Raw genomic sequence first — 14,797 nt, 5'->3', positions numbered from 1 at the left:
CCCTCCCTACATACACCTTCTACTTGTTTCCAGGGAACCTGTCAATCAGCTTCCTCTTCCTTTTATTCCTGTCACTTTTTTTTTCAGGCATAGTAGAAACATTTGGGGTAAAATAATAATTTATTAAAATTTTCAATGGAAAATAGAGCTTTTTAGAGCATCATCTAAATTGACATATTTCTCCAGAATTTTTAATTCTCCCATTTCTTCTACTAACATGATGCATGTTAATGGCTCTCAAAGGCTCTGGGTTTCATTAAGGCTATCTCCAAGTATCTTCTGTTTGATCATAATGGTTATGAGAACGTGTTAGTCCTTAACTAAGCCAAGTGCGTTTAAATACCTTTTATTTAACCTAAGATGAGTGTACAAACTAAAAAAGATAAAATTTTAAAATTAAAAAATCATTCAGAAATCCAGTGGTATAATAAAAGGGAAAAAATTAAATAATAATATCAGCTACTACCTGTAACTGGCCCCACTTTACTAATGAGGAAAACTTCTGGCGGTAATACTAAGGAATGATTTGTGGGATTTTTGTTTTGCCTTTCACAGATGCACAGGGCAAAGGTAGTGATTTAGATGCAGACCCTGGACCTAGACCTGAGGCCAAATCCTGACCCTGCCAATTATTAGCTGTGATCTTAGGCAAATCAATTATTCTTTCTAGTTCTCATTTTGTCTTGGTAAAATTAGTGTAATAAAAGCATTTATGTTATGAATTTTATATAAAGATTAAATAAGTTGGATCTTATAAAGTACTTGGCATAGCGTCTGTCTTCAGTCCATGGTAGCTATTATTTTTATTATGCCACAGACTCCAAACCTTCCAAAATTTCCTTAGTTACAGAATATAGGATGCAATTCCATGATCCAAGGGCACATTTCAAGGTCACCAAACCAGTCAGTTAATCATTTATCCAGATTTTCCCCTTCTACCCTGTACCATTTTGAATCTTGTCTTTAAATAAAGAGAACCCCATGAATCTTTAAATGTTAGAGAACTTGTGTCAATATAGCACCAAAACAGCTACTCAGATTGGTGAATTTGATCATCCAAATGGTGATTTCACTTCAAAACCAAGTTTGGAACTGAACTTAAACAATAAACTTTGTCTCAGCAGTCCTGAAGTCCTAGACTGAAAAAGATCACACAATATTTTATTTTATGTGATACCTGAAGTAGAAACTCATCTTTTCTGCCTCTGCTTTTGACAGACCAGTCTGGGTATCTAAAATACACTGGGTTTATATTCCCTTCTCAAATTTTTGGGGATTTATCAATTCTGTGGTCTATATCAAACCGCCATCAAAATGCATCCATCCCTATGTCACAGATTGTAACCACACTATGTAATGCATGAACTTATTCCTGCCTCTTGGTTTGGAGTATCTGGGAGGAAGTCGGTTTAATGGCTGGGTCACACACTACATGGAAATATAAGTAATAATAACACCAGCTTCTGCATCCCCAAAACTGGTCCAAGGGTTTGGGTACCTTCTTTGCTGGGTGGACCCAAGCACAAGGGCTTTCTCCCCTGCCTCCCTCTTAGAGCCAGTGGTTCCTGAGAGCAGCACAGGAACTCCGTCCTAACAGTGGGAGAAGGGAGGGGAAGGCAGTGCTCACTGCTGCCAGCAATCCTACTTTCTAAACCTCTCCCAGGTCTGTGTCCTAAGGCCTCTTCTCTACATCTCCATCACCTCCCTGATCCAGACCCCTTCTATCCATTCTCCACACTGCAGCCCACGGGAGCATTTAAAATGCAAATAGTATCCAATCATTTCCTGGCTTAAAACCCCTCAGGGGCCTCTTATTACTCTAAGGATCAAGTTGAAAGTCCCACAAGTGGCTCTCCAGACCCTTCCTCATCTGAGGCCTTCCCACCTAGAGTCTCCACTTACCCACATGGCACAGGCACACTGCCCATATTTTTGGTCCTTAAACCCCATCAGGGCATTCAATAGTCCATCCCCTCCACTTCCCTGAACCTCAGCTTTTTCTTCACTAGCTAGCTCCTACTGGCCTCAATTTGGCCATTTTTACTTCCTTTTAAAGTTTTCATGATTCTCTCAGACTGGATTCAGTGTCCTCCCCTCAATCCCCTTTGTAATCTATACTTCCTCTTTGAAGCTCTTATCACAGGTACTGTTACTGAATGCAAGTTAGTGTGCCCGATGCACAAACAGACAGAAATGTCAGGGTCTAGAGCAGAGACAGGTTTATTGCAGGGCCATGCAAGGAGACAGGTGGCTCATGGCCAAAAAACCCCCAACTCCCGGAAGGGTTTCAGCAAAGCATTTTTAAAGGCAAGGTGAGGTACGGTCGTGGTTAGTTGTTGCAGACTTCTTGGTTTTGGAATTCTTTGTTCTTGTAGCTGTCCAGGTAGGTCAGGTCACGATGTTCCTGTAAACCTCTAACAAGACAAATGTTATTCTCTGTTCTGCAACTTTTTATCCCTATACCAATGGACTCTGAAAGGTCAGAGCCCTGTGAATAGGCTATCCTGTATATTTCAGGCTGTAGGCAACATTCTTTTACAAAAGTACAGAGCCAGCATGACTAAGCACAGGCAACAAAGCACGAAGGTTCAAGTAAAAGGAACAGATCTAATATGCATTCAGATTTGTTCTTCCTTATCACAGATACAGTTTATGAGTTGTGTGATAGTTGCTAAATGTCCATTTCCCCCATGAGAATGTAAGTGTCATGAATCTTTCTGGTCCACTGCTCTGTTCTCAGCTCCTCACACAACTCCTATTTAGTTCAACACCCAATGCTCGACCTCTCACCATGCCCAACAAGAATTTGCTAAGTGGACGTGTAAATTAGTGAAAGGATGGAAGGATGAACAATGTATACTGAGAGGAGCCTTTGTCTGCTCTCCCAGATCAAGACTCAGCAGGTAGGACTCTCTTACATGGACTTGGTTACTGGGCTAAGTTTGCATTGTGATGCAGCAGTTACAGGTGGAGCCTGGAAGCTGGTAATTTCACATTCAGACACCCTCAGAGCTTTTCTCACAGAGCTCATCCACGCCCTCAGCTGTGGTCTGATGTGTGTGAGCACCACGAGACCCTCATCTCCCCAAGACCAAGGACCATGAAAGATTCTGATTTTTTTCCTCCGTTGCACCTAGCTCAGAGATTTGCACAGATCAGATGCTACAGTATGTTTAATGAATATATAAAATGTTTAATGAATATGTAATAAAATACACAGACAGTTGTTTTTCTGTAAAGGCTATAATAGAAATTCACCCTCTTGGCCCTGTGCTATTCATGTTTTTGTGTCCCCATTACTAACCTGTTAACCCTTTTTGCTTTCAAGTCAGGCATTAAACAGACCCACTCCTTTCCTTCTATTGATTCAGCTACAATGTCTCTGAAGCACATGTAGTGCTTGGGAAGAAAGGGACAATATATAAAAACATGATTATAATGAGTATTAGGATCTTTCTTTCAACTCTCCTCAGATATAGGTTCTTAGAGCAAATACTGTAAGTAATTAAATATACATTTCAAAACTTATTACAATTTCAAGACAATTCCTTATTAATTTCTAACCATTCCATCTTGTATTCATATTTATTTTTCAGTTCAGTTAGTGGCATCCTGTTCTCAACTAAGCCACCTAATCACATGAAAGAAGCAAAAACTGCTAGAAGCTCTAATATTAAGAAAGAAATTCAGGTTAAAACATATTTATGTCCCAACTATTTAAACACCATAATAACTGTGATGATAGACAACATTTACTTGGGATTGTATAAATCAAAAGAAATACATGCTGTCTTAACATATCACTGTGAAAAGTCATGGCTAAAAAAGAAAAAAAAAAAACTGCATTTTAGACTCCATTGACTATCTTGTATTTGACATTTAAAAAAGTGTCATAGGACATATGTTATAGGGCATAACTCCTATATGGTCATTTTCCAAAGTGAAGAGTAATAAAATGAACTAAATGTGGAGGGGGAAAAATGCAAAAATAAAATGAAAGTGTAGAAGTGATTCAGTGTGAGTTCACACACACACACACACACACACACACACACTACTCTCACCATGGGTAAGATATGATCCCCAACCTGAACACATCAAATTCACCCAGTGCTGTGCTAATTTCTGTCTGCTTTCTGCTGGAATCCAGGAGAAATTTCACTCCTTTTCTGTTTTATTCACTTAAGTTATGGCAGACCTCAAAAGGAGCCCAGGAGACTGTGAAACCCTGAACTTGTACTGAAAGAGGCAGAATGAAAAAAAATTTTTTCACAAAGATCAAGGGAACTGAAAGCACCATTTACATAATAGGGTTCAAATTCTGCTTTACTCTCAAGTTCACCCCTGCTATCTGGGCTTGCTTTCAGCATGCAGGCTTTCATCATTGCCACGTTCTCATTACTGTGAGTGGTGCCTGCAGAGGGCCAAATGTGGACTTCTGACATGCAGGAGACCACTAACCTGCTCAAGATGACCCCTTGATGGAAATTCACAGCATGGCACTTAACATCAATTCGTGGTCTGACAAGACATATATTGCAGCATGCACGTTACAATAATATATGCAGGGATCACAGTGCTTTAATTGGGAAAAGCAAGGTTATCATTATTAGAGAAGTTCTATTACTGGTCCTTTAAATAGAGGAATAACGTATCTGTCAAATAGAGTCCACAACCAGTAAATAATACCCCTCTGGGTGTCTCTGCTGTCTACATGCCAGAAAATGATAAGCAGGAAAGAAGCAAAAAGAGAAAGGTTATAGAGTGCTTACTAGGCATGAGCTAAGTGCTTTATGAACATTTTCTCATTCAATTCCACCACTACCCTGTGTAGTAGATTTACAGTATCCCTATTTTACAAATGAGTAAACTGAGGCTCAGTTCAGTAACTTGTCCAAATTTATCCCTAGAACAGTGCCTGGTGTACAGTAAACACTCAAATATTTGTAGAAGAGAAGAAAAGAGGCAGGGAGGGAGGAGAAATCTGGTAAGAGCTCTATTGTAATCAAAATAACAAGTAACGAAAGTCTAGCCTAGAGCAATAGTGGTGGGATCAAAGAGGAGCAAAGAGATTCATGAGATATTTGGAGAAGTATTATTATAACATTAATAAAAACAAATACTTAACACCTGCTATATGTCAGGCACTATTCTAAGTGTTTCACTTATATTAACACGTATTCAATTTTACTTACTTAATTATATCAGCTGATTTTTACTTATTTGTTACTTACATTAACGTTTAAGCCTTACAACAACCCCATTTTTCAAATCAGGTCAAATGTCTTAGGTCAGGTTCCCTAGAAGCAGAGCCTGAGATGGGTTTTCTTGTGCAAGTGATTTACTGTGGAAGTGATAGAAGCAAGGAATCTTGGGAGAATCCTAGAGCATGAATAATAAATACCACAGCTTTAACTGATATAAGGCATGGGGGCTTGACATTGATACTCTACATCAGTCAGTCATTGGTTGCAGGCAGGGGTTGAGGATCAGGCAGTTCTCTGGTAAAAGGGCAGCTGTGAGCTGTAGCAGCCAGGAGTCATCATCAGTATCATCAACATCATCCACATCATTCTCATCAACATTAGCGGGGGAATGCATGCACCTTCCTGGGATAGGGAATCTGGGTGAGGCATCAACAGGGCCCCCTACGTCAAGTGATGTGCCTAAGTCACGCAACTGGTGCCAATGCCCTTAAACTTGATGACCAGGGTATGCCACCTTCCCTAACCTTATCCTCTGATTAAGTCTCAGAATTGTTTCAGAAATTCATTGCTCAGGTTTTGCACCTTTTGCATGAGTGGGAGGGGATTCCAGGAACACATAACAGAGGCAATAAATTGAATCGGGGAGGCCAGGGAGGCCATCCTCCAGAAAATTATGACTGAGCCCAGGGAAGGAGGCAGAGTTTTCTTCTTGAAACAGAGATCTGATCGTGTTAATCCTATTATGGAAAGCATCAGCAGCTCCTCCCTGCTTATAGAATAATAGCTCTACTCCTTAGAATGGTTTCCAAAGGGCACCAATATCTGACTCCAGCCTACTGACTACCTGTCCAGACGTACATCCACATACATTAGGTCCTGCCCCATCGAACCACTCATCAATCCTCTAACGTGCCAGGCCTTTACTCACACTGTCCCTTCTGAGCATGATGCCCTTTCTCACTACTAAAATTAAATTAAAAATTTAATTTAAATTAAATTTAATTTAAAACAAATTTCCTTCCACGCTCACCTCCTCGCCACCATTGGAAATTCTACTTGCTCTACAATGGCCAGCTCCAATCTACCTCTTCCTTCACTGCAGCTTTCCTCAGTGTCCTCAGTCGGAATTAATCCTCTGAGTTTTATGCCCCCTGCGTGATTTCTGCAGGTCCCTCCCATTCACTTTTCACAGTCTGCCTTTCTCTGTAGTGATGCATTTCCTTACTAGATGGCTAAATTCTTAAAGCAGTAAAAGAATCTGGACTCTTCTGGTTGTAAGTAACAGAAACTCAACTCAAACAAGCTTACACTAAAAGATATTTTTTTGGTTCCCAGAACATGGAAGTTGAAGATGAGCAGTTGGCCCCAGACATGGCTGAGTCCAGAACTCAAATGAAGTGAGGTTTCCCTCTCACAACTTTGACTCTGACCGTAAATAGGGTCATAGCAACTTTGGTTTTATCATTCTCACAGCGAGTTTCCAGTGAAAGAGGTGAGCTTGCTTCCCCAGCAAGCACATGAATCTCCATAGCTAGTGATTCCAAATAGCTTGAAACTCTTTCCCCAGGTCCCTATTGGTCCTGCCTCCATCAGTGACCACTCCTGGAACTGTTATTGGGTCCAAAGCATGGGTATCCTGATTGGGTCATGTCTCCACTTCCATTTGATTGATAACTTTACGAAAATCACATGGATGGATCACCAAATGGAACAAAAAAAGGTTCTGCTACCAGAGCATGGAGAGGATAGACAAGCAAAATCAAAAGATACCCACTCCAGCTGTAAGTATTATTACCCCTGAAGAAGAGAGGGTTTGGGAATTCACCAAGAGCAAGAGAGAGGGGAAGTAGGAAGGAATGAATAAATGAAGGATGGGGAGAAGAGGCGACAGAAAGGAGCCCAGGGCTAAGTCTGACCGATTGGCAGCCTTGCAGGAAACTGGAGAATGAAGCCTGAGGTCTGTAGGGCAGTGTCCTTGGGGAGTTCTTGCTCTGCAGAGGAGCAATAAAAAGCTCTGTCTTGTTTTAAGACAAGTATTCTTACTTTGCAGGGCTTCAAAATAAGGAATCTCATAAAACTTTATGGATATGGGAAGAAACGTCAGAGGGACTTGGGCTTTAACAAGCAGTTAAAATATATTCTCTTCAATCTTTCAGGAACCTAATAAAAATTACAAGAGCTCAGAAAGGCAAGAGGAGAACATGTTACATGTTTTCCCCTTCTTATTAAGCTTTGACCAACTTACATTTAAGGAGAAAAAACAAATCAGTTCATGAAATAGTAGAGTATGATTATTTTGTGTCCAAGGTTTACATTTTCCTTCTTGAGTTTTTCTTTTCTCTTTTTTAAAGACTTCCATTTCCACCACCACCCCTCCCCCCAATGTTGAAGCAGTTTTGTCTTTATCTTAATACATCATTTTCATTTAAACAGTGTTCTTAGTCACACTGGGGCATGGTACAGGAAAGGAAAAGCTGAGCCTTTGTATGCAAAGATGACACCGGTGAGTCACCAGCCTCACAAGCAGGATTCTCAGAGCTGTTTTCTGAGGAGCAGAGAAATAGCCAACCCAACTTCCCAGGATAAAGGGAACTCATTCATGACATAGATCACTAGAGGAGGATGTTTTCATCACAGACGTAATTGATTGTGTGGGGAATCACACTTGCAATTTGGCCCCTGCCACCTTCATTATACAAATATATAAATGTCAGCCTTGCATGAGTTAATTCACTTTCTCACTGCCATCGTGTGATGCTGGAGAGTCACTGTCTGATTATGTTACTACAGGTAGTATTCCAGGTGGATAAAATGCCTCCATTATAGCAAAAGTTAAAAAGAGAGAGAGGCTTTAGAAATAAGACTGCTCAAGAGAAAAGAGACTGGATTGAGCAAACACACTGGCCACTTTGAGGACCAAGACACGCTCATTCGCAACCAGTGGCCAAGTCACTTCCAAACATCAGAGTGCCAGAGTATTTTTAATAGAATGTACACATAGAATTCATAACTCTCAGTTCTAATCAGCTAAGACTAGACTGAAGTAGAAAAGAGGGCTAAAGCAGAATTTTTATTCCAAATTAAAATTAAAAGGAGGCATAATACTACACATACTAGGAAGAGACAAATTTTAAATACAAACCAAACAAACAAACCCCCTGAAGCATTATCAGGAATGTCATTGGCAGTAATGAGGCTTTAATGGAAATAGTGATCAGTAAATAATGGTAATTATGATGGGCTCAAAAAGTATATGACACTAATTTGAGGTTGTGTGTATCACATTTTGCAATAGTTCACCACTTAATTTTCTTCAACTCTTGAAGGTTGTTATTTTTCAATAAAGATTTTAACTATTTTCAATAGATGACCTATTATAATTTACTTTGGCTCTTATTTATAATTACTATGTTTTGAGCTACTGTATGCTAAGCATTTGAATGCTCATTATTTTAATTAACATTCACAATAATTCTACAAGATAGGTTGTCACCATCTCCATTTTACAAATTATAAAATGAAACTCAAAACTCAGAGTAGTTCTATGACCAAAGTGACCTAGTGGTGATAGAGATGTGATTTGAATGTCTCCCAGCTGTTATGTCCTTTCACTATACTACACTCTCAGGGGTGATTAGTGGGTGTCCTTACCTAACTAACAGATGGGGCCATGGACCTCTGCATCACTTCTGGCCTGCCCCACACCATGACACTTCTCCATGGAACCCTTAGTTTTCAGCTCTGTCTCCCTATGATGATTAATTGAAATAGACGGTTGCCCAGTTTATACATGGCTTTAGGCAAATTACATAATCTAATTGTTCAGAGTACTTCTAGTGACCCCAAAGATTTGAGCAATAGGAGGCTTATATCTATGGCCATCACTTTCATATTTCCTCATTTATATTAAAAAGAGAAGTGATAAAAGGTTTCGGACAGGCTTGTTCAATAAGAACAACATTCACGATAATAGTGGTTAATATATATGAAGTACATATGTGCCAGGCCTTGAGCTAAGCACTTTACATACAATATCTTATTTAACTTTCCCAACACTGTGGTAAAGTATTATCTCTACTGTAAAGATAAGTAGATAAAGATTCAAAAGCCTTAAGTGATAGGACCAGAGACTCACAACTTTAAGTGGCCAAACCAGAACTGGGCCAGGAAAAAGGGGTTCATGGCTTTGTAGGCAAGGAAGGTAACACAAATGAGTAAAACAAGCCACGAAGGGGTCATGGCAAATGCCAGAGCACATGCAGGGGTGGCTACTCAGGTCCACCCTTTTGAGGCTGTGCAGAAGTGTGTGACTTCTGATTTTTTTTCAAGTCAGTAATCTGAATATTTTTTACGTGAAATCTCCTAATTTTAAAATGTCAGCATCTATTTATTTCAAATGTGTTTCTTTAAACATTTCAAGTACCCAATAATCATATCTGTGGGCTGAGGGTCGTCCCAGCCTCTCTGATGCCACCTCTGATCTAGAGCACATGCCCTAAGCCCTCGGACTACTGCAGTTCCAATGTCTCCTTAGGTCATCTCTGCGAATATCTATTTCCAGGACTATCATTTTTTGGATCTGCATTCTTCCTTTTCCTTCAGTAAATGGAACTTCATTCCCTGAACTCTCTCTTCCCGGGAGCAAACTTCCACTGCTCTGGCCGTAAGACTGATAAATGTTTGCATCTACAAAGTCCAAGGGCCAACTTTTTATTAAAAGAAATATATGACGCCCTTGAGGGTTCCTTGCCGTTTGCCTTGGGAGAGATTAAACAGATATACTTTCAGGGGCAGAATTCCTTCAAAGTTTGGAAACTGTGACTGTATGTGTGGTGCCCTCGAATTTTTCATTTTGCTGAAAACCATCTGCCTCTTGTTATCCTGATGTACCCAGTCCTGATGGCAGCGCTGTAGCGTAAAAATTGGTTCCATCTAGGTTTCCATCTTGGGATCCAAAAACTTGTTTCAATTGATGGATTCTCCCTTTAAGGGTTTTTCCCTAAGACAGCTGGGCTCCCAATGTGCCTAATCTTCACCTCATCTTCAGCCAAAGCAGAAGAGGAAAGCTCCACAGGCTTAAAAGGACTGAGCAGCAGCACTTCATGCATTTATTCTCCTTCCCACTCATGTTATTAATATCTGGGCAGAAGTGTGACAACGAGAAGTTTTGATGTGCACAAGGAGGGTGGCTACAGCCAGTGAGCATTTTCAGTTTAATATAGTACCAGCCAATTAGGCTGTGCTGGAAAAAAGGACCATAGATCCTAAATCTATTTGGAGATAAGGATTTAGGTCCTAAATCTATTTTGCACAAAATGACTAAATGCTGGTTTGAATTAGAAAATAAGCTAAAAAATAATGTAGAAAGCTAAGAGCTGTGATGAAACAGTGCTCTAATCTTGGCCTATGGATTTATAAATGCCATTCCTCTCTGGAAAGTAAAAGTTCTTTTGTAGATGGATATATGCTATTTGAAAAAAAGGATTTTAGTGGACTCTTAAAACTCCTGTAGAATTGGGAGCAATGCTCTAGTTAGACACGACAGTCAAGTTATGACTGAAAGGATGAAAGTATCTTTCTATACATGTCCACAGCCTTTCCCCTCCTCTCTGTGTGCAGAACAGTTTGGACTTTGCCTACTCTTCCCCTCCCTCGTCCTCCACAGAGGGCTCTTCCACTGGTGATGCTGAATTAGGAGACTAGATGAAGGAAAAAAGTAAAAAAGCGCAGAGGACGTCTCATTCTGTAGAGAACCCTAAGCAGTAGGGAAATAACCTACTGGGAGTCCTTTGTGTGGGAAGGCAAAGCATGGAGATGAGGAAGAGTTGTCAATCAAGAGGGATTACAGAGGCTGAGTGGAGTAGGTGATGAGGGAGATGGCTCTGGAGAGAGGAAGAGATATTCCAGAGATTTCTGAGTCCATAGGAGAGAACAGAGGATTTTCATACTAGTCCCATTTATGTTGCTTGAAAGATGCACACCTTATTAGGACTCCTATTTGAATGATAGCACTTTGAATTTCAAGTTTCTCATGGACTGAACCACATGGACCATGGCTTTAATAGGGTTACAACTGTAAATAATATTGCCTGTCTACCCCTCCTTTCCTCTCTATCAGACCCTCTAATTATTTCCAAAGAGACATAGATACTTCACACAGAAGCACAAACACATGTGACTTTTTCTCAGCCAAAGGTCAGGGGACCTTTCAATAAATATAACACTATTCCCAGATTTCAGCAGTGGTGACCTCAAGTAGTTTATTGTGATCTTTTTAGGGAGACAGACACCTTTGTGACTCTTTAAACCTCTTATTCATCCATTTAATCAATAAATATTTACTGACCACTTGCCATGGAGCAGACACGTGTTCTTGGTTCTGAGGATATAGTAGTTAATACCCCTCTCTCACAGAGCCTACATTTCTTTTTTCTTTTTTTTTTTCTTAAATATAGCAGGTTCTTATTAGTTATCTATTTTATACATATTAGTGTATATATATCAATCTCAATGTCCCAATTCATCCCACCCCCCCCCAGCTGTCCCCCCTTGGTGTCCATACGTTTGTTCTCTACATTTGTGTCTCTATTTCTGCTTTGCAAACTGGTTCATCTGTACCATTTTTCTAGATTCCACATATATGCGTTAATATATGTTATTTGTTTTTCTCTTTCTGACTTACTTCACTCTATATGACAGTCTCTAGGTCCATCCACATCTCTACAAATGACCCAATTTCCTTCCTTTTTATGGCTGAGTAATATTCCATTGTATGTATGTACCACATCTTCTTTATCCATTCATCTGTCAGTGGGCATTTAGGTTGCTTCCATGACCTGGCTATTGTACATAGTGCTGCAATAAACACTGGGGTGCTGCATGTGTCTTTTCGAATTATGGTTTTCTCAGGGTATATGCCCAGTAGTGGGATTGCTGGGTCATATGATAATTCTATTTTTAGTTTTTTAAGGAACCTCCATACTGTTCTCCATAGTGGCTGTATCAATTTACATTCCCACCAACAGGGCAAGAGGGTTCCCTTTTCTCCACATCCTCTCCAGCATTTGTTGTTTGTAGATTTTCTGATGATGCCCATTCTAACTGGTGTGAGGTGATACCTCATTGTAGTTTTGATTTGCATTTCTCTAATAATTAGTGATATTGAGCAGCTTTTCATATGCCTCTTGGCCCTCTGTATGTCTTCTTTGGAGAAATGTCTATTTAGGTCTTCTGCCCATTTTTAGATTGTTTTTTGTTTTTTTAATATTGAGCTGCGTGAGCTGTTTATACATTTGGGAGATTAGCCCTTTGTCCGTTGATTCATTTGCAAATATTTTCTGCCATTCTGAGGGTTTTCTTTTCAACTTGTTTATAGTTTCCTTTGCTGTGCAAAAGCTTTTGTTTAACTAGGTCCCATTTGTTTATTTTTGTTTTTATTTCCATTACTCTAGGAGGTGGGTCAAAAAAGATCTTGCTGTGATTTATGTCGGAGTGTTCTTCCTATGTTTTCCTCTAAGAGTTTCATAGTGTCCAGTCTTACATTTAGGTCTTTAATCCATTTTGAGTTTATTCTTATGTATGCTGTTAGGAAGTGTTCTAATTTCATTCTTTTACATGTAGCTGTCCAGTTTTCCCAGCATCACTTATTGAAGAGACTGTCTTTTCTCCATTGTATATCCTTGCCTCCTTTGTCATAGATTAGTTGATCATAGGTGTGTGGGTTTACCTCTGGGCTTTCTATCCTGTTCCATTGATCTATATTTCTGTTTTTGTGCTAGTACCATACTGTCTTGATTACTGTAGCTTTGTAGTATAGTCTGAAGTCAGGGAGTCTGATTCCTCCAGCTCTGTTTTTTTCTCTCAAGATTGCTTTGGCTTTTCCGGGTCTTTTGTGTCTCCATATAAAGTTTAAGATTTTTTTGTTCTAGTCCTGTAAAAAAAATGCCATTGGTAATTTGATAGGGATTGCATTGAATCTGTAGATTGCTTTGGGTAGAATACTCATTTTCACAACATTGATTCTTCCAATGCAACTTTACCAAATTCATTGATTGGTTCTAGTAGTTTTTGGTGGCATCTTTAGGATTATCTATGTATAGTAAACATCTGCAAACAGTGACAATTATACTTCTTCTCTTCCAATTTGGATTCCTTTTATTTCTTTTCCTTCTCTGATTGCCATGGCTAGGACTTCCAAAACTATGTTGAATAATACTGGTGAGAGTGGACATCCTTGTCTTGTTCCTAATCTTAGAGGAAATGGTTTCAGTTTTTCACCATTGAGAATGATGTCTGCTGTGGGTTTGTTGTATATGGCCTTTATTATGTTGAGGTAGGTTCCCTCTATGCCCACTCTCTGGAGATTTTTTATCATAAATGGGTGTGAATTTTGTCAAAAGCTTTTTCAGCATCTATTGAGATGATTATATGTTTTTTATTCTTCAATTTGTTAATATGGTGTCTCACATTGATTGATTTGCGTATACTGAAGAATCCTTGCGTCCCTGAGATAAATCCCACTTGATCATGGTGTATGATCTTTTTAATGTGTTCTCGGATTCTGTTTGCTAGTATTTTATTGAGGATTCTTGCATCTATGTTCATCAGTGATATTGGTCTGTAGTTTTCTTTTTTTGTAATATCTTTATCTGGTTTTGGTATCAGGGTGCTGGTGGCCTTGTAGAATGGGTTTGGGAGTGTTCCTTCCTCTGCAATTTTTTGGAAGAGTTTGAGAAGTATCAGTGTTAGCTCTTCCCTAAATGTTTGATAGAATTCACCCATGAAGCCATCTGGTCCTGGACTTTTGTTTGTTGGAAGATTTTTAATCACAGTTTCAATTTCATTACTTGTGATTGGTCTGTTCATATTTTCTATTTCTTCCTGGTTCAGTCTTGGAAGGTTATACCTTTCTAAGGATTTGTCCATTCTTTCCAGGTTGTCCATTTTATTGGCATAGAGTTGCTTGTAGTAGTTGCTTATGATGCTTTGTATTTCTGCAGTGTCTGTTGTAACTTCTCCTTTTTCATTTCTAATTTTATTGATTTGAGTCCTCTCCCTCTTTTTCTTGATGAGTCTGGCTAAAGGTTTATCAATTTTGTTTATCTTCTCAAAGAACCAGCTTTTAGTTTTATTGATATTTGCTATTGTTTTTTATATTTCTATTTCATTTATTTCTGCTCTGATCTTTATAATTTCTTTCCTTCTACTAACTTTGGGTTTTGTTTGTTCTTGTTTCTCTAGTTCCTTTAGGTGTAAGGTTAGATTGTTTATTTGAGATGTTTCTTGTTTCTTGAGGTAGGATTGTATTGCTATAAACTTCCCTCTTAGAACTGCTTTTGCTATATCCCATAGGTTTTGGATCATCATGTTTTCATTGTCATTTGTCTCTAGGTATTTTTTGATTTCCTCTTTGATTTCTTCAGGGATCTCTTGGTTATTTAGTAGCATATTCTTTAGCCTCCATGTGTTTGTGTTTTTTACTTTTTTTCCTGTAATTGATTTCTAATCTCATAGTGTTGTGGTTGGAAAAGATGCTTGATATGATCTCAATTTTCCTAAATTTACCAAGGCTTCTGGGAGGAGTCAAGGTG

The sequence above is a fragment of the Balaenoptera ricei genome, chromosome 3, assembly GCF_028023285.1.
Source record: "Balaenoptera ricei isolate mBalRic1 chromosome 3, mBalRic1.hap2, whole genome shotgun sequence".
NCBI classification, from domain to species: domain Eukaryota; kingdom Metazoa; phylum Chordata; class Mammalia; order Artiodactyla; family Balaenopteridae; genus Balaenoptera; species Balaenoptera ricei.
Note: the sequence above shows the minus strand (reverse complement) of the source record.